General features: G+C 39.1%; 1 protein-coding gene across 5 annotated transcripts in view; it reads left to right on the top strand.

Moving 5' to 3' along the window:
- The window catches only part of PSPC1 (paraspeckle component 1), a 66064-nt gene extending 47766 nt beyond the window's left edge, over positions 1-18298 (top strand). Inside the window, exons 7-9 of one of the 5 annotated variants that reach the window (XR_003397701.1) lie at positions 11986-12089; positions 16374-16490; positions 16760-18298. The gene's annotated coding sequence lies outside the window, so the exon portion shown is untranslated. The other 4 variants (XR_003397703.1, XR_003397700.1, XR_003397705.1 and 1 more) reach the window with 4 other exon arrangements.
- The last annotated feature ends 6 nt before the right edge of the window (positions 18299-18304 follow it).

Below are 18304 nucleotides of genomic sequence, written 5' to 3'. Positions count from 1 at the left end.
AAATGTACTTTTTCTTGGGAGAAAATCTGTAAACTGGAATTACAAAGATGGGAAACACTGTCTTTTAAAATGCTAATGTTTTTCATTCTGTGATACAGTAGCACTGCATTGTTCCAGGTATTATGTTCCACTTTTAAGGGACAGAGCATGTGAAAGGTAAGCTGCAGCTCCTGTTCTAATCAAATTCAAAAGCCTTTTTCAGAAGGCACAGAAAGAAAACTTTAATAATGAAGCAGTAGTTCATCTTCAGTTTTGTTCCGGTGTGGAACATTCTGCTTCTAGAACTTCCAGCATTGTATCAGCAGCAGTTCCACATCTGACAGCTTCAGAACCTGAGCTGTACCAAATCACACAAATAATGTTTCTGTCTTAGTGTGTGAAGAATGCAGTTAATTACGTTTCAAAAAGTGAATGATCAGAGTTTTGAAAGAAAAGGTATGAAATAATCATCATATATTGATTTACTGGTTTAAAAGTGAAAATTACGCCAGCTTGGCAGTTGGATGGCTGTACTTTTAGAACCATTTTGGTGTATGTGCCAGTATTGTTGCCATGTTATGCTTTATGTAGTTTCTGTAATACCACTTAATGCATGTTGAGCATCATTCCTGCATCATAGTTGTGTACAGCTTCATATTTTATTCACACTGCTGAATGCAAATGTCTGCGGAATAAGGGTACTAGAGCATTTGTTTAGTGTCATGTAACTTGTTTAGGAGAGTTTTTCATTGCTAAACTTGGTTTCTGTTTCATGTTCACTCTGCATGTTTTTTGCAAAATATGCTTTTTCTGTTGCATATGAGAAAAAAGTAGCAAGTCATGAAAATGTGTTTATTAGGAAAGTAAATGTAAGTCCTTGGTGACTCTTACTGCTTCTAAAATGACAACTGGCTTGGGACAATAAAATGATTTGGTATACTTTCATGCATGATTACATCCAGATTTTTCCCTGCTTACAGGCCACTTCACAATTAATGTTAAAGGTAAAAAAAATTCTGAGTTCAGTTTCCATGGATAATATGGTTTTAATCACAAGCATGTGTACAAGTCAGGAAATAAAATCACAAATTACTTGATGTTTGCTCTGAGTAATACTATAACTCCCCATGTGCTATTAAACATAACAAAAAATTAGTTTCAGTTTCATAATTTTTAAAGTGAACCTTTAAAAATTATGTTGAGTGAGAGTAAGCCAGTCTTCTGGGGGGTGGAGAAGGTGCGAATCTGGAGCAATCATGCTTTTTTGTGTTGCGTTGTTTATTGGGCATGCATTTTTTTACTCTTTAAATTAGGACCATTGTGCAAAACTGTTATCTAAAGATTTAATAACAAGTACAATTTGTCTTATCCAGTTATAAATACTAATTCATTGTTGGAGTCTTGACTAAGAACGTTAATGGCTAATTAAACACATGTACTTACTGGAGATGATGGCATATAGTATGAATATCAGAAATAGGATCATTTGAGTGATGGTAGTTGCCAAAGACTGATAGTATGTTGTGCCTTTAAGCCTAGTTGGATAAAAGCTGATCTTGAGCATTATTCTTACTACTTTTCAAATTCTTTTATGTATCTTTTTCCAGTTAATCATAAACCTGAATTTCCCATGTGTCTGATATTTTTTGGAAATACTCTTTAAAACTCTTTGCCCAGAACCTTGATACTTAATTTGCATTTCTGCTTTATTGCTGTAGTAGTCACAGAAGTACTGACAGGTTTGAAAGAATTCATCTAGTTTTTGGAGGGAGGGACGGGATCAGTTATTGTATGTTTCTTAATTCTTGAGGCCTCTGCAGGAAAACTGGTAATGTAGAATCTTCTTCATATTATTGTAAAAAAAATTGTTTAAAAATATGGTATCTTCAAAACTGCCTAGTGTCAAGGAAGATGAATGGTGCATCTTTAAAGAAGGTGGAGGAAGCTTTATTTTACTAGAGGTCTTACATATTTATGAAGTATTTGAGCTCTGACTCTTTCACTGGTCTGACACTAGGGACATTGTGAGTCAACCCTAACCTTCCATTATTCACCAGTATTATGGTGAAAATTCTGCAAGGTTCTGCAAAGCTGTAGAAGGGATGTGAGGACTTAATGTGCCATACTGACTATAGGGTTGGGCCACATCATTCATCTTTGAAGATTGTCACTGGTCTGCTCTGGGTGTCCTTATCTATTCTGTTTAGGACTTTGTTTCCTATTCTGTATTCCTGGTTTTCTTTTATTGTAAAAGGCTTTAACTTTTCCTGATGATGTGAAAGATATGAGCTGTAAAAAACTGTATTTGGGGGTTGTAATACTAAACTTGATGGAAATGGGTTAAGGGGAAGAATCGTATGCCAGATGCACAGTAAAGCCAGTTCTTGATGTGATTTGGCAAACCATTATATACCTCCCCATATGTATTTTGTTAGTATATGAGTATCATGTATGTATTCTTAACCTGTTGCCTTAAAAAGGATTTATGGCTCTTCTGGGGAGTGGGGGTGTTGATGGTGGGGGGAAGACTTCATTCTGGTTTAATTTAATTTTGAAGTTTTTCTTTTTTGTAAATCAGTACACAATTATTAGGTGACAGAATACATGAGAAATTAAAAAAATAGTTATCCTTTCTTGACTAATATGAATACTAATATAGAAAAGTAAAAGAAGATAGCTACTCTTCATGGATTTACAGATGGAGGAGATAGTAATGTAGAAAAGCATGCCAATGTGGTTTGACATCTTTCAGTTTCTCTAAAAATTTGGGAAGCATCATAGAATTGAAAACCTCAAATATGACTCTTGATAATCTAAAATTCTTAAATGTTGTTTCAGAGTTCTGCTATAAATGAAACTAGTTCACTGTAAACATGCAAATAAAATACATGCTTTAATGGACAAAATCAGTCTGAAAGCCTGTGTTTCATTAAGATATAGAGAAGATTAATCTTATTGGGGAGGTGGTTATATTTTCTTATTTTTAGTTTTTGTCTACATAACCTTAAAGGAACAGAGGTGTGGAACTGTATTAATGAGATGGTTAAATGTACAAGACCAAATTGTGCTGGGAAAGGACTGAAGTTCAAATATGTATAATTTAATGTGTTGATGCTTCCAGTAGAGGACTGGTGTCACGAGTTTAGAGGGCTCCAGCGTAAAACTAAATGCTGCCCAAATCCAGTCCTGCTCTTATTGCAGGAGAATTTGCCTTGATCGTGACAAAGCAAGAATAGGACTTAAAGTTTATGAGCAGGATTTAAATTTATGAAGAACATAATTATCTTGCTGCAGTGATAAATCTGAGTAGTTGAACAGTTAGCACCTGAGGTAGCTTGTCTGCTGATTGGTACATGTACAGCTACACGACTGTCATCGCCTCCCCAGGACTTTGTAGTAGTGCCTTTGGTCGTTTCAGCAGTTGCTTTACCTGCCTCAGTTAATGAGATACCTTTGTGGCCTCAAGGATGCTTTTCAAAGTCTTCATCTGTTCTGTTTAGCAGATTTCAGTCATGCAGTGGCAGCTACTGCAGTGGAGGATTGAGGGTAGTATAGTCATGGAGCACTTAAATCGGCACTTGCTCTTGCCAGCTACAGTCTTCATAGTTTACACCTTTTCATTCTTTGCAGTGTGCTTCCAAATGTTACTTTTCATGGATTGTAAATGTCGTATTCTCAATGAGGTATTGATCTGTGCAAGCTTGAGTACAGACTTGAGAAATAAATATTATGTAGAAATTTTCAGAAAATACAAACTGGTTACACTTGTACTGTCAGTGACACAAATCCTTTGATAAAGGATTATGAATCTGTTGGATGATTATTTCAGTCCGATTCCCTAATTTTGCAATAAAGATATGGAGGCCTGGTTCTACCTCCAGGTGCTAAGGTTCATCTTTAAACTGTTTTTGAGTATCGGCATTTAAGTTACACAGTGTGTTGTAGACCAGAATCACTCAAAATTTATGTATAAATACACCCTATCAGAGCAAACTCAGCAGTCAGATGCTGATCAGATGCAAGATTTTGTAGAGCTCGGAATGACAGCAAGTTGAGCAAAATAGGTTGTTAAATAAGAAATATGGAAATAAAAATGGAAATAAAGTTACAAGAAGGCAAGAACAAGGTTGAGCGGAATAGGAGAGCAAAATTTGAGATCTTTGAAGATGGTCTGTAAATTGTAGTGGAAGAATCTGATAACAGGTAAAAATGTTCTGTTAACCTTTAAAAGAAATTGTTGCATCTGTATACAGAACTTCGGTTTGAAGTGTGGACTTCGTTGGAGAAGCTGTTTCTTATGTGGAGTTTCTTTTTCAACACATAGCAAATAATGTTTGTAGTATGTTAGAATGGATGTTTTGTCCTTGTACATCAAAAGTTGCAAACAGGTAACTAAGTAACAAGTTCTATGTTTTAGTCTGTGTTCATAACCATGTTCTTGTTAATCTGTTGATAGTTAAAAGTTTGCCACCTGACATAATGTTGATTATTTTTAAATACATATTTTAAATGTGAGAATTATACTATGAGCTTGCATCTTGAAATCTGAATGAACCATGATGAAAAATAGTACCAACAGTCTCTTTGATTCAAAATATTTTAGTCTTGAATATGATGCCAATGGACTGCCCTTGTATGTAAGATGATAACAAAGGAAGTTCTGTATTTCGTACCATGCGGTCTTGGCTTAGTTCCATGTAAATGTGGTTTCATCGTTAAGGCCTTTTGTACTTTGTTCTTCTCAAGTGAAGAATGTTGTAGACAACTGGAGTGTCTTTTAAGTGGGGTAGATGGTGGAAGGGTTAAGTTTAATAGTATTCCTAACACACACTGCCTGATAGTTAAATCTGTTATTCAAACTTGAAATTATTCCTAATACTGTGCCTTTCAGTCCTCTTCAGTACATCTTTTAGGAGGCGCTTCCTTCACTCTACATATATGAGATCTGAGGCTTAATACTTTTTAAATGTTTGGTGCTCACTTACAGAAAGCTGTTTCACTTAGGGTTGGAACAGTAACATTCTTACAGGTAGTAGCCACTTTTACTAAAATAAGGAAAGTAAAATGGTATTGGAAAGTTGAGATTAACCTTAGTGCAGCATCAGCAGAATGTCCAGTTGTGCAAGGACAAAGTCCAAGTTTGAGTCCCAGCTTGCCAGACAGTGAAGCTTGTACAATAGCAGCAAGTAGAGAATCTCTGCTCTTCAGCTTTATGCAGTCGAGTTCTTTGCATATCCTGCCTTAAAAATATTCACAAGTTCCTTGGTGATGGTATGCACAACTTTTAGCCCAGATCTGAATAGTAATCTGCTTAGACTGGGCAAGTGCAGGCTTGGTTTGTTGCAAGGACTAGTTAGGTCATACTGAAACAGATCTGTAAATGCCTTAATCTCTACAGAACACAAGTTTTCTTGAGAAATGGTATCTTTATTTAACATTGCTTTGTGTTTTTTTCATAAACAGGTAAGTCCTTATGTTAGTGGACCAACATGTGATAGAGCATTTGCAGGATGCCCTGCAGTTTATTAATGATGTTCTGTTGTCTTTGTCTTGAAATACAGATTCCACTTCCTGTGTATTTCAAATCTAATGTAAGATTTTCTTTTTTACTACCAAATACGGTTTTTATTATGGCAGAAGCTAGAAGTTGGTATTCTGTATTTGTCACGAAGTAATCAGAGATAGAAATTGTCACCCAGCAGAATTAGCACAGAAAGGAAATTACTAAATTGCACAATGAATCACCACATCTTTTGAAGGACCAGGAGCAATGAGCACAAACTGAAACACATGAGGCTGTGTCTGAACATCAGGAAACACATTTTTAATGTGAGGGTGACAGCACTGGCACAGATTGCCCAGTGAGGTTGTGGAGTCTCCATCCTTGGAGATCAAAAGCAGTGGCTCTGGGTGGCCCTGCTTGAGCAGGGGGATTGGACCCGATGAGCTCTAGAGGTCTCTTCCAATATTAACCCTTTGGTGATCGTCATCGGAATAAAGTTTTGACTTTATTGAAATTTATATAAATTAACACTAAAATCCTATTACTTGCTTAGGTATTTTGTATGCTTCCTTATTAGGTTTCATTTCAGTATAGATGTATATAATACTTAGTATTGTTAAATTTTACGTTTTCAAATTAAGCACTTCAAAGATGAAAATTCTTTGAGTGAATCTTGAGTTGTTGCTCTTTATAAGGACCGTGCGACCACAGCTTGCCCTGCCCTTACCCCCAGCACAGTCTTGTGGCTTCAGAGATTTTTAGTCCCACAAAGATAATCAATTCTGCTGTCATTATTTTGGAAGAGGAGGTTAGGACACTGGCCTAACTTGGCACCTGCTGCAAAAATGACAGGTAAGGAATCCTACAGGAGGGAATGGGGAGCGTTGTGTGAAGTTGTGTAAAGCAGCATTGCTAACACTTCAGGAATAAATGTGCTGTGTGTGTCAGTGATTTCATAATTCCTTAGGAATGTTGTTTTTTTTAAATTAGAGAAAGTTGGATTATTCACAATCTAGGAAGTTTCCCTTGAAGCTGCATTCCCCCCTAGTTCATGGAAGATCCAAAATATCCTCAAATGAGTGAGGTGGTCACATTTCAACTATATCAAAGTACTTTTCTATAACACAAAATTTTATGCTGATTTTTCTGTAATCTTAAAGTGTGATAAAATCATCTCTTAGGCTTGTCTATACACATTTTTCTACTTAAAAATTATTTGGAAATCAAACTAAGTATTAATAAAGCTATGCCTATTTAAATGTTTGTAAAATTTTCTTAGTGGTGTTCTCATCTCAAGATTACATCATTGTAAACTTGTTTGCACAGTGTAGTGCAATGATATTCTGACTGGTTAAAATAGAGCAATACTGATACTACTTAACTATGCTATCAGTGCTAGTTTAACTAGATCTCACTTACAGCAGACATCCAAATTTGCTTCAAACCCTGTATGTAAACAAGCCATAAGTTTCTGTGATAGGTGAACTTGCTCAGAATTTCTCGAACCTGACATAAAACAAGCTAATGCAATTTTAACTGTAGCTTCCAGTGCTGAGTGATGCAGTGGTTTCAGATGCTTCTGATCTGTCAGGTTTCTTGTTTTCTTTGTTAATTGGTGAAGTCACATCTATACGTCATTATTTCTAGGTGAAAGAGATGATGAGGGTTAAAGGTTATTCCCTTGCTTCTTCAACAGTTTTGTACTACTTAGCTGTTCATGATTAAGGTAAAGTATCACAAAATGCTCAGGAACTTTGCATCCATGTAACAGGGCATGTGAGTTCTGAATGAAGAAAATGATACTGTTACTTGGATGTTTTTCCAAGCTGCTCAGCATAAATACAATAATTGAAAGTAGAAATCTGAACATCTGAAGACATTTCTGCTCCATTAATGACAGCATACATAGAATGGATAATTATGAAAATCACTGTCTGATTAGCCAGCTGTTCTGGTGCTGCAGATTCCTTGACTTGACACTGGCATGTTAGTGAGCAATATAGAGGAGGAGGCTGTATTAAAAAATACAGGAATGAGTGGCTGTTTCATATAGGATTATTTTAATGACTTTGCAGCCTCATAGTTCACAACTTTGTGAAAATATAATTACATGTGATAGAAGCCTGAGTAGTGTTAAAGACTTCATTCCCTTCTGATCAAATCCAAACTTCTTTGAAACTGTAGGAATCTTTTTTTTTTTACCAAAAAAAGGATCCTCCTTTTGTATTAAATGCATGATCTTACGTCTAGGACCATAATGACTGACAAATGAACAATTTTTATGAAATTTAGAAGGTACTTAAAAATTTCAGTGTCTTCAAATTCTGACCTCGCTTAAGATGCACAGATTAAATCTTTGTCCATTCTGTTTGAATATTTTTCAGACATGCTCATCATTCCTAAATGCTGGAGGAATAGTTTAACCTCTGTATGAGTAAAGTTTTGCAATCCAGGCAAAACAGAAAAATAAATGTGCCTTGAATTGTAGTGTTGTCACTGGTGTGGGTTTATTACCTAGCCACTAGTAAGTGCCACTTTTTTCTTTTTTGAAAACTGATTCCAGACGAGGAATATTACTACATTCACATTCCTCATTCTGTGTAAAATGCTTCAGATATACCCTATACCTTACAAATTGAAAGTTGTGAAATAGATGTAAAATGTTTTTAATGGTCTTGTCAAGGACATTGATCGCCTTGCTGGCTCGGTTCAAGTATTAGTTCTTTTGCTTCTAGGAACTTGATTTTCCTTTTGAGCCTTAATTTGGTAATGTTCATTTTTTCCCTTAAATACTTGTTTCTAGCTGTCTGCAAGTATATGCTCTTATGGAGAGAATTTGGGGAAACAAGATTTGGGAAGGGTATGTTGCAGTTTCTTTCCTGTAATCACTGGCAGCCGTGCAATGATGCCCAGGTGACAGTTGATTTACTCTCAGATGGTTTTATTGTTGCACATGTGTACTTCTGCCCTCAGCAGGGACTACTTGTGATTAAGGTGAGCAGGTTTGGCCAGAGTTGAGTAAAAACTAAAAGAATGGGGAGGAAAAGATTGCTTGACCGTTTAAAATGTATAGCACTGTATCTTCTTTTAGTACATCAGCAGCCAACATTATTATCTGTTACCTTTTGATAGGTAAACGTGAACAAATGCAAACATGAACACAGCTCTGCGGATCATCTCGGGTTCCCTTTGGAAACCCCAAGTAAATGACCACAAGGGATTGTGTTTTCCTGAGAACAGCTCGGCATTGGAGTTCTTCCTTTGTGTGATGGATAGTGGCTCTGCTACTCTCAGAATACCTGTGCCTGCTGGTGCAAAATGTGGTCCACTTCAGTGGAAGTCAAAATTTACCCATGCTGCTGTTCTGTTTTGCTAGGTAATTTTTTAAGTAGACATAAAATAAAAGGGGAAATGGAGGGAAATGCAGGGGGGAAGCTCTTTGTTACAGTACCCACCAAAAATACTGTTAATTTGAAAAAAAAAAAAAAGCACAACGCTGTTCTGTCAGTCAAGCCAGTGAAGCTGCATAGCATTGGTGTTCAAGGTAAATGTAAGATATGTTTTAGATTGTCATGGCTGTTTCTGCTTGGTATGCTGCTGTGGCAGCTTGGAGCTTGTCTTGCATAACAGTTCTGTATTGGAAAGACAGTAGTGGAGAGTGCTCTGTTACACTGAACATGTGTTACTTGAGATAGCTTGTACTGAGGAGCTGGTTATAAATTTTTCTTAATAATGGCACAGTATATGCACAGTATTGTTCAGTTTGTGTGTGATGCATCTGTTCTCTTCAGAATAGGCATGTTTATCATGCTGTTAATCTTTTAGAATACTTCAGATTAATTTTCTCTGGTATCATATGCACTTTGAGCTTTAATTTAAAGAAAAGCTTTATCATATGAATGAAGATGATTCAGTCTGTTCTTTTGGAAATAACGATTTGCTGTATTCCTGCTTACTCTTACAAATACCTTTTTTAGCACTAGCTGCTAGGATATGTTCAGGTCTAATGAAGTAATTACTGTTAATCATAGACAGTAGGGTTTATATAGGGTAGGGAGGTTGGAATCATCTTAGTTCTCATAGAGATAAAATGCTGAAGAAACAGTGCAGAGCCAGAGGCATACTGTAAAAAAAACCAACAAAACAACCCACAAAACAACCAACCACACACAAAGAGTAATCACTTTGTAAGTATCTGAGTTATGGTAAATGATTAATTTGTAACACTGCTGTGTACTAGTTGGGTTTAGGGATTGTCTTCAAAAACACACTAGTTTTATTTGGCTACGGTTTTGTCACTGATACATACTAGTTGCCAAGAATCTGGCTCACTGCTTTCTCTTTAGTAAATCTGGGTGGCCAAGAAAGAGAAGGTAATATACACTGGCAGTTACAGAAACTGGAGAGGCTGTTATGCATTTGGAGGTCTTAGCCTTGCTGTTTGTAGATGGGGCAAGAATGGCAGAAAAGCCTAATTAATGTGGGTTTTTTCATAATATTAAAATACAGATCAAAAGATGTGCAGTTTGTATCTTCCTTTTAAGATGGGTGCATATCAATAACTGGATTGGCTTCACCATGTGGAGGTCATGTCCCAGGACACTAATATTTGTCCATATAACAATTCCAGCCTGGTCCCTGTGGCAGGTGGTCATCGTTAGAGCCATTAGCGCATTTGACCTGTAAGTGATTTTAATACTAGCACTTGCAAAATTATAGCTCTAGTTATAGAGGGTTAAGTGCGCTGTGCTCTGTCATATCTGCTTTAGAAAGGCAGTATCCATCTTGCTGAATGTCTGTGTTATCAAATATATAACAGAACTATTGAAATTCAGTATATAGCAAGCTGCCCCATGGAGGGGAAAAGATCAAAAGGAAGCAAAGGGGAGAATTGATAAATTACAGCACTCCTCATAGGACACAGACATTAAATTGTGCCAACTTTGAAACTGTATTTTCTCTGAGCTGCTAGCCTCAGCCTTTTTTCAGCTGTATCTGATAAGGTAAATGTTGCCTTTATTGTTAGTGTTTGTGGTTGTGTGTTGTAATTTGCATGTATGTCACTTCTGAGTTGCTTTTTGGGACTGTTCCTGAAGCAAAGCTAGCCCGAAAGATGCAACCTATATGTGGCTTTCCAAAGTAATTCTTCCTGTAACAAATACTTTGCAGGGTATGCTAAGTTTTCTGATCATCAAGCAGGACCTCAATGTGTTGGTAAATTGTTTTAAGCAGTCTTTATCTGAGAGCATACAGAGTTCTTCATCCCCTTGCACTGCTGTAATCAGGGGTTTTCCAGGCAGTCTTCCTCCTTACAGAAATTCTTTAGGGTTCCTTGGCTCTGCAGCATGTTTCTATGTCTGCTTCCCCAGCCTGAGGAATGGATTATGTTAAACCTATCAAACATTGCAGGACTCGCATGTTATTTTAAATTGGAAGTATTTGCAGAGAAGAGATGGTTTTAATTGGGGGCAGGGGAGGAGGGAATGTGTATGTACAGGTGAGACCTGTTTTGAAGCCTGAATGGGCTGGGGCAGGGAGATGTTGAATTTTAAACACTTCAGATAATTATTTTGCATGTGGACTCTGGAAGATGACCCACAGAGTTAAAGATAGATACCCTTATTAATACTTCCAGTTATTATTTAGGCTTTTTTATATATAATTGCAATACTTGTAAGAATTAATAAATGTAATAGGAATAAAATTTATTCTGACTTGCTGTTCTTCCAACTGCACTTACTGCAAAAATGCAAGCAGATCTATTGCAGAAGTTTTAAAATCACAAGAGTCTTAAAATTTTTGCATCAATTTCTAATGCTTTCAGTATTAAAATATCTTCTAATGAGACTTGTGTGCAGTCCTGTTCTGAGAAGTTATTAGAAAGCAGGACATTTTATGCCAGTTCAGTTGTATTATTTTCATATATAGCTTTTGTCCTTTTAAGTATCTGTTAAATGTCTGTATAGAGCAGGCTGTGGAACTGGAGGAGGCTGTATTTGTGCTTCCCAGTGAGAGCAGTTAGTTCTCAAGCTTCGGTAATAATAACTGTGTTGTGCACAGGGATCCTAATTATTGCAGTGGCAATAATATGAGAAGGATGAAATGCCACTTTGGTCACATGGATTGGCAGGCCTAGAAGACAACAGTGTTGTGTTTGATATGTGTGTGTGTGTTAAAAACCCTCCAAAGAGAAGTGACTTGGGGCTCTCTGGAGCAGACTGCACTTAATCTACTCCAAGGAGAAGTATGAAGATCTAGGAACTTGCTAATGTTCTTGGAACAGATGGTTTTTAATGGCTGACGTAGTAAAATTAAAGTTTAGAGAAATCTGTGTAGTATCAACTAAGTGGTAAGAATGGGTAAAGAATAAATGGATTTTTTTTCTGGTAATGTGAAGTTTTACTATGGTTTATTTCTCCATATTACACTTAGGGCTATTTGAAAAAAGAGGCTACTGTATTTTATGGTCTGTGACAGTTATTTACTGTTTCTTTATTTTTTAGGTTACTATTAAAATCTTAACATGCAGATGAAGACTGGCTTGTGCAGAATCCTTCTGCTATCTTATGCATACAAAAGGGAATCCTAAACCAACTTTTAGTATGAGGTATGTATTAGGATATTTGGTTTTATTTAATAATTACTGAAATTTAGGAGCCCTCTTTTTTTTTTTTTTTTTTACACATTTGTGATTTGATGTAAGTAGTTCTGCTTTGCTTCAACTGATACTTTCAGATCATGCAATTCCTTGTGTTATTCCTGTTATATGTTAACATGTTTTTAAAGTGCTTGAAGTATATGTACACAGCTTCTTGCAGAAAACCCTAAGTCTGGCTAGTCATAATGTGTCTTAGAAACAAAACCCATTGTGCCACATTACTGTGATGCCATGTCTGAGCTACTGGATGTTGTTGATACACTGTGCTCAGAATCCAGTTTGTACAGTCAACGCTGTCATTTCTGATTCTGAACAGCCCTCGGGGTGAGCCCATTGGCTTTGGTCTGGAGGGTTGTGTCCATGTGCTCTGCAAAACTGGGGGTAGAGTTCCGTTTGTGGACATGCAGGTATGTAGTGTCATTTGCCCTGGGTGTTGGAAGTTACCTTGTGGAACTCCCTTTTAAAGGGAGATTTATGAAGCTTGGTTTGATAGTTTTGAAATTCTAAAATATCAGTTGTTTTTATAAAGTGAAAATAATTTTAAACACTGGGATTTGACCAAGATGTGCAAGTTCTACCGATAAAGCAAGAGGAATTTGGATTAGTTCTCCTCTGTGTTTGGCCTAGTAAACATACTCAAGAGCTGTCTCTGTTTACTGTTAAAACAACTATAGAGAGCTAGATACATAAAGAACCAGATATATTGAGCTATTTCTTAATGACATGTGAAAGATGTCTCTCCCTGTGGCTGGGGGGTTGGACTGGATGATCTTCAAAGGTGTCTTCCAAGCAAAACCATTCTGTGATTCTGTAGTAGTAGTCTATATGATTTATTGTTAAATAGAGGGGTCCTTTTACCAATTTCCAAGGCAGCTGGTACATTAAGTGTGGGAAGTAAGCAGTTAAACTTCAGAGTTGCATGGAAAGTATAAACATGATTGGGTCCTTTGTCACTCCTTAAAATGCATGGGAAGGGCAACATGAAAGAAAAAATCTTTCTGCAGTCATTATATCTCACTGTACTGTGACTTATAGCTAATACTGAAAAGTTGCCTATGTGGTCTTTGATTCTGAAGACTGAAATAATGCAAAATTTCTACTCAAGAGAGGCAAAATCCCATGATAGTCTCCACAGAAGCTCTGTCTCCTTTTCCACCTTTTACTCTCTACTTCCTATGCCCTGTTGATCCAAACCCCTGCTCAGAGCAGGATGTCAAGTAGAGCAGGTTCCCCTGAACTATGACCATTTGGATTTGGTGTCCAAGGAAAGGAGGCTCCACAACCTCTCTGGGCAATCTGTACTGGTGATTGGTCACCCTCACAGTAAGTTTCCTCATGTTCACAGGGAACCTCCTGTGTTCCCGTTTGTGCCCATTGCCTCTCATCCTGTTCCTGGGCATCACTGGGAAGACTCTCGTGTCACCTTTATATCCTCTCATTAGATGCTTATAAATATTTATCATATTTCACCCCACCTTCTCCAGACTGCAGTCCCAGCTCTTTTGGCCTTTTATAACATGAAAGATGCCCCAGTCCCTCAGTTGTCTTCCATTCATGGAACTCAATCCAGTATGTCCATGTCTCTTATACTGGGGAGCCCAGCACAGGACACAACACCCCGTATCACAGAATCATCTAGGTTGGAAAAGACCTTGAAGATCACCCAGTCCAACCGTTAATCTAACACTGACAGTTCCCAACTACACCAGATCCCTCAGCGCTATGTCGACCCGACTCTTAAACACCTCCAGGGATGGGGACTCCACCACCTCCCTGGGCAGCCCATTCCAATGCCTGACAACCCCTTCTGGAAAGAAATGCTTCCTAATATCCAGTCTAAACCTTCCCTGGTGCAACTTGAGGCCATTCCCTCTTGTCCTATCACTTATTACTTGGTTAAAGAGACTCATCCCCAGCTCTCTGCAACCTCCTTTCAGGGAGCTGTAGAGGGCGATGAGGTCTGTGTCTCACCAGTGCTGAGGGGGAGGATCACCTCTATCCATCTGCTGGCAGTTTTCTGTGTAGTGCAGTGCAGGATGCCATTTGCCACCTTTGTGACAAGGTCACATTCTTTGCTTATGGTGGTTCTTGGACTTGGTGTTCACCAGGACCCCTTGGTCTTACCTGCAAAGTCACTTTCCAGCCAGTTGGCCTCCAGCCTGTCCTTGTGCCTGGGATTCCTTCCAAGGTGCAGCACTTGGCATTTCCCCCTGTTGACATGAGATCCTTTGAGCTTCATTTCCCTGGATGAGAACATGACCCTCTGGTGTACCAGCCACTCCTCTCAGCTTTGTATCACCTTATATCACCTGCAGACTTGCTGAGGATGCACTCTGTCCCACCAGCCAGATGATAAATGAAGATGTTGAAAAGGACTGGCCTCAGTGCTGATTCCTGGGGTACCCTGCTACTTACAGGCCCCCAACTGGACTTTGTGCCATTGATCACGACCTTCTGGGCCTGGCTGTTTGGCCAGTTTTCAGTCCACCTCACTGTCCACTTACTGAGCCTGTACTTCATCTGCTTGTCCGTAAAGATACTATGGCAGACAGTGTCAAAAGCCTTCCTCAAGTCAAATGAGACAATATCCACTGCTCTCCCCCGTATCCACTGAGCTGATCACCTCAGCATGGCAGGCAATCAGGTTAAGATCCTTAAGGATTTGCAAATGACTCCTTTGTAAATCCATGATGACTACTCCAGTTACCTCCTTGGTCTGGAAATGCTTTCCAGGAGTAGTTGAGCCATTCTCTTCCCAGGGCCTGTAGTTCCCTGGATCCTCCTTTGTGCCCCTCTGGAAGATAGGAGTGACATTTGCTGTCCCCTAGTCATCACACACCTCTCTCCATTGCCAGGTCCTTTTCAGCAGCAGAGCGTGGCCTCGCAGTGCAAGCAGCCAGCTCCCTCAGTGCTCCTGGCTGCCTCCCATCAGGCCCAACACACACTTCACTTGTGTCCAGTTTAAGTGTGCCCTAACCCCTGTTACCTATTTGATATTGAAGGGGGGAGGGGTGGAGGTGTGTGCCAGGGGCTGAGGATGTGGGAAAAAACTAATAGGCACCTTGTTTTGTGGTTTTGCCTTACCCTTTACTAAGGAGTTTCCTGTTACTTTGTAGTTGTAGTTAAATTGCAGTAAAATTGTAACATAAAAATAATCACACAATAATGTGTAATATACACCAAGCTGTAGAAATAAGCAAGCTACAAGCATTTACTCACAAAATTTCAAAAAGACAATACAGTTAAAACTCTTTATCAGAAAAGTAGTAGTAACATTTAAAAAGTTTTGACTCAAAAAGATTTTTCTATCCAGCTGACATTTTGTCTTGACCGTGTAGCTGTTGGGAATTCAGTGTTGCTTGTCCTTATGTATCAGACTGCCCCTGTGCCAGAGAGCCATTTGGGAGCCTCAGTGTTTGGCAGGTTTCCCAGGCATCTCAGAATTTTTCTGTCCTCAACTTACAGTTTCCTTCCTGTGAAAGGAAGAGCGGATGGCCAGGGTTCCTTGGGGATACAAGTGTTTCTTTGACTGGCTAAGTAATGACTCCTTGTCTCAGAGTGATAAAATACTTTTTCTTCCTCCGTTGTTCATTTGTGTGTGTGTACTTCAGACTGCAGTGTGAACCTGGCTGACAAAGCCTAATGGCCCAATTAAATTGCATTAAAAATTGAGGGAAGATTAGATAAGAATGTGAGTGGATTGCATTGTATTTGGGGCAGAGTGTGCAACAACAAACAGCAAAAAAGTTGCAAAATGCTGGGAGGATAAGCCAAGTCAGTCATATTAAAAAATTTACGCCTGCTCAGTTTGATCTTCCTTAACTTGTTGCTGAGCAGTATTTGTAGAGATGAGAGCTGGCCTTCGTGTGTCACTGCATTCCCTTCTTCATCTCTGAAATAAACTTGCGTACAGTCGTGTTAGACCAGAAAACGGCTGACTTAATTTGCAGTGAGGTCAGTGTGTTCTGTCAAGCTGCCTGCTGCTGGGGTTCCTCAACAGTGGTTGGGAATTCCAGGTAACCTCTTGGAAGGGCTGTCTGGGAAAGCCCTTCCCACCTCTTTATCCAACTATATTTGCTAATGCATTGCTCTGTAGTTTGCTATTTGAGTCTTGTTGTTTGCCATACTTTGATTACAGAAGTATGTTTTCAGGGAAGTTATCACTTAAGTGTCTCTTGTAACTCCTCAGCCTGAATTCTACTTACTTCCTCAAAATGTTCTCCATTGCATTAGGTTCCAATGAAAAGCACTGGTGGCTAGAGGCCCTCAGAACTGAAGATGACTTTCTGCTATACTGTGATCATGTGCAAAACGCTGCTCTTCAAGTTGGAATTACAAGGACCATCAGGGGTGAGAATATAACCATGTTGTCACTCATTGTAGCAACTAACAATGACTGTGACTTTAGTGATGAAATTGGTTTCCTTTGTGCTCAGGTATCAGTCTCTGTGTTATTTTTGTGCATAATATTTTTTTTTCTGCTCTATGCTGTTTTCTTGGGCACAAGGATAATGCTGTTATGTAATAAAACAGCAATTAAGTCTGTAGCAGCTAGCTGAACAGAAGAGGGGTATGAACTGATCACTCTGTTTCATTGTATTCCTTCTGCTCATGGACAGGTCTGCCCTGTGAGACCTGAGGGAACAGGGCTAAGGGTCCCCCAGCAACACCCTGGATTGGGAAGGACATGTCAGAAGAAGCCAAATACAGTGTCTGCTTGTGAGGTTCAAGCTGCCTTTTCCTGCATGAGGAGATGAGTTACAGCTATTGTGATGCTACTGACTTCAGTCTCTGGCAGAGAAGGTGGTACCCAGCATTAGGCAAAGTCAAGCTGATAATAAAGCTGATGTTGGCCCACTTTGTGTGTGACTGAGGTCTTGACTCCCTTTTTATCTAGACTGTATTGGAAACTGATTTTCTTCCCAGAAGTACTAGTGCCAGGGAATGGTGTTGATAAAAGGGTTAAAGTTTGAATCAGAATAAATGATTTATCAAAAGACTGCTCCTTGGTTAAATGATTGGGTTTGGAATTAAAAAAAAGCCTTTGAAGTTAAATCAGTAAGAAAATATTTTCAAGCACTAAAATGTGTGACAGAAGACAAAGTAGTGGGTTTCATATTTAAAGAAATAACAATTGTGTGGATTGTGTTTAAATTGCAGTAGAGTTTAAAAGAGCACATAAGTATTAGTTACCTGGAGAAAATGGTGTGAGCCAGCAACAGCTGACCAGGACTGGGAGGAAATGGTAACCTGCAGTGTGATGGAAGCAGCAGTTAAGTTTGAATTGGAAGTTATGATAAAAATGCCTGCTGTCTTAATGTAGCCCAATAAAAAGACAAAAAAGAAAAGCTGTGAACGAAATGCATATGAAAAATGAATTTTGATGTGATGCAATTTTAACATTGCACTGTATCATCACCAGGTTTTTTTTCAGGGTTTCTGCATCATAAAACTCTTTCAAACTAATCAGTGAATAACAGGATGTTTACTGTCTTATTTCCTGAAATCAACAAAGCAGTAAACATCAGTTGGGGGCCTGGCAGGAAAGTCACTTAAAGCCAGATGTGAGGTCCTGCAGTGGGCAATGAATGAACCTGGTGCAGCCCGGGCACAGACTGGTGGTGAAGGAGCTTTGCAGAAGCTGGTTGGGGAGTCCCGAGGGACAAGTGAAGATGAAGGTGTGCAACCCCATTCTGGGCTCCGTTAGAAGAGCACAGCTGAGCAGGAGCAGGGAGCAGGACCCTTCCTCTGGTCAGCGCTTCCGAGACTGCAGTTGGAACGCTGTGACCAGTGCCAGGCTCCTGAGGACAAGATGTACAGGGGAACAAGTCCAGTGGAGGCCACGGATGATCAGGAGGTTAGAGCACAGGAGCCCTGGGGGAGGCAGCGAGGTGGTTCTGTCTGGAAACGAGAAAGTCGGGGGGCAGGAAATCTCTGTGTAAGGGAAGGGGGTAGCAAGGATGGAGCCAGGCTCATTTGGTGGCTCAGGGTAGCAAGGAAGTCTTGTATGTTTTTCAGTGCTTAATTGTTGCATCATTCCACTAATAAAACTAGTGCAAGCCCATACTGTCTTGCTGCAGTGAACTGGTCTCCCCCCACTGTAGAACTGGGAGTTACTTTTTGTTTCAGGAAGGGTGGATGCAGGGGCCCCAGATGGGGGGGGG

Source organism: Athene cunicularia (genome assembly GCF_003259725.1).
Source record: "Athene cunicularia isolate RWA chromosome 1 unlocalized genomic scaffold, athCun1 chr1_part1, whole genome shotgun sequence".
In the NCBI taxonomy this organism is placed as follows: Eukaryota; Metazoa; Chordata; class Aves; order Strigiformes; family Strigidae; genus Athene; species Athene cunicularia.
Note: the sequence above shows the minus strand (reverse complement) of the source record. Positions and strands in the feature narration are given on the sequence as shown.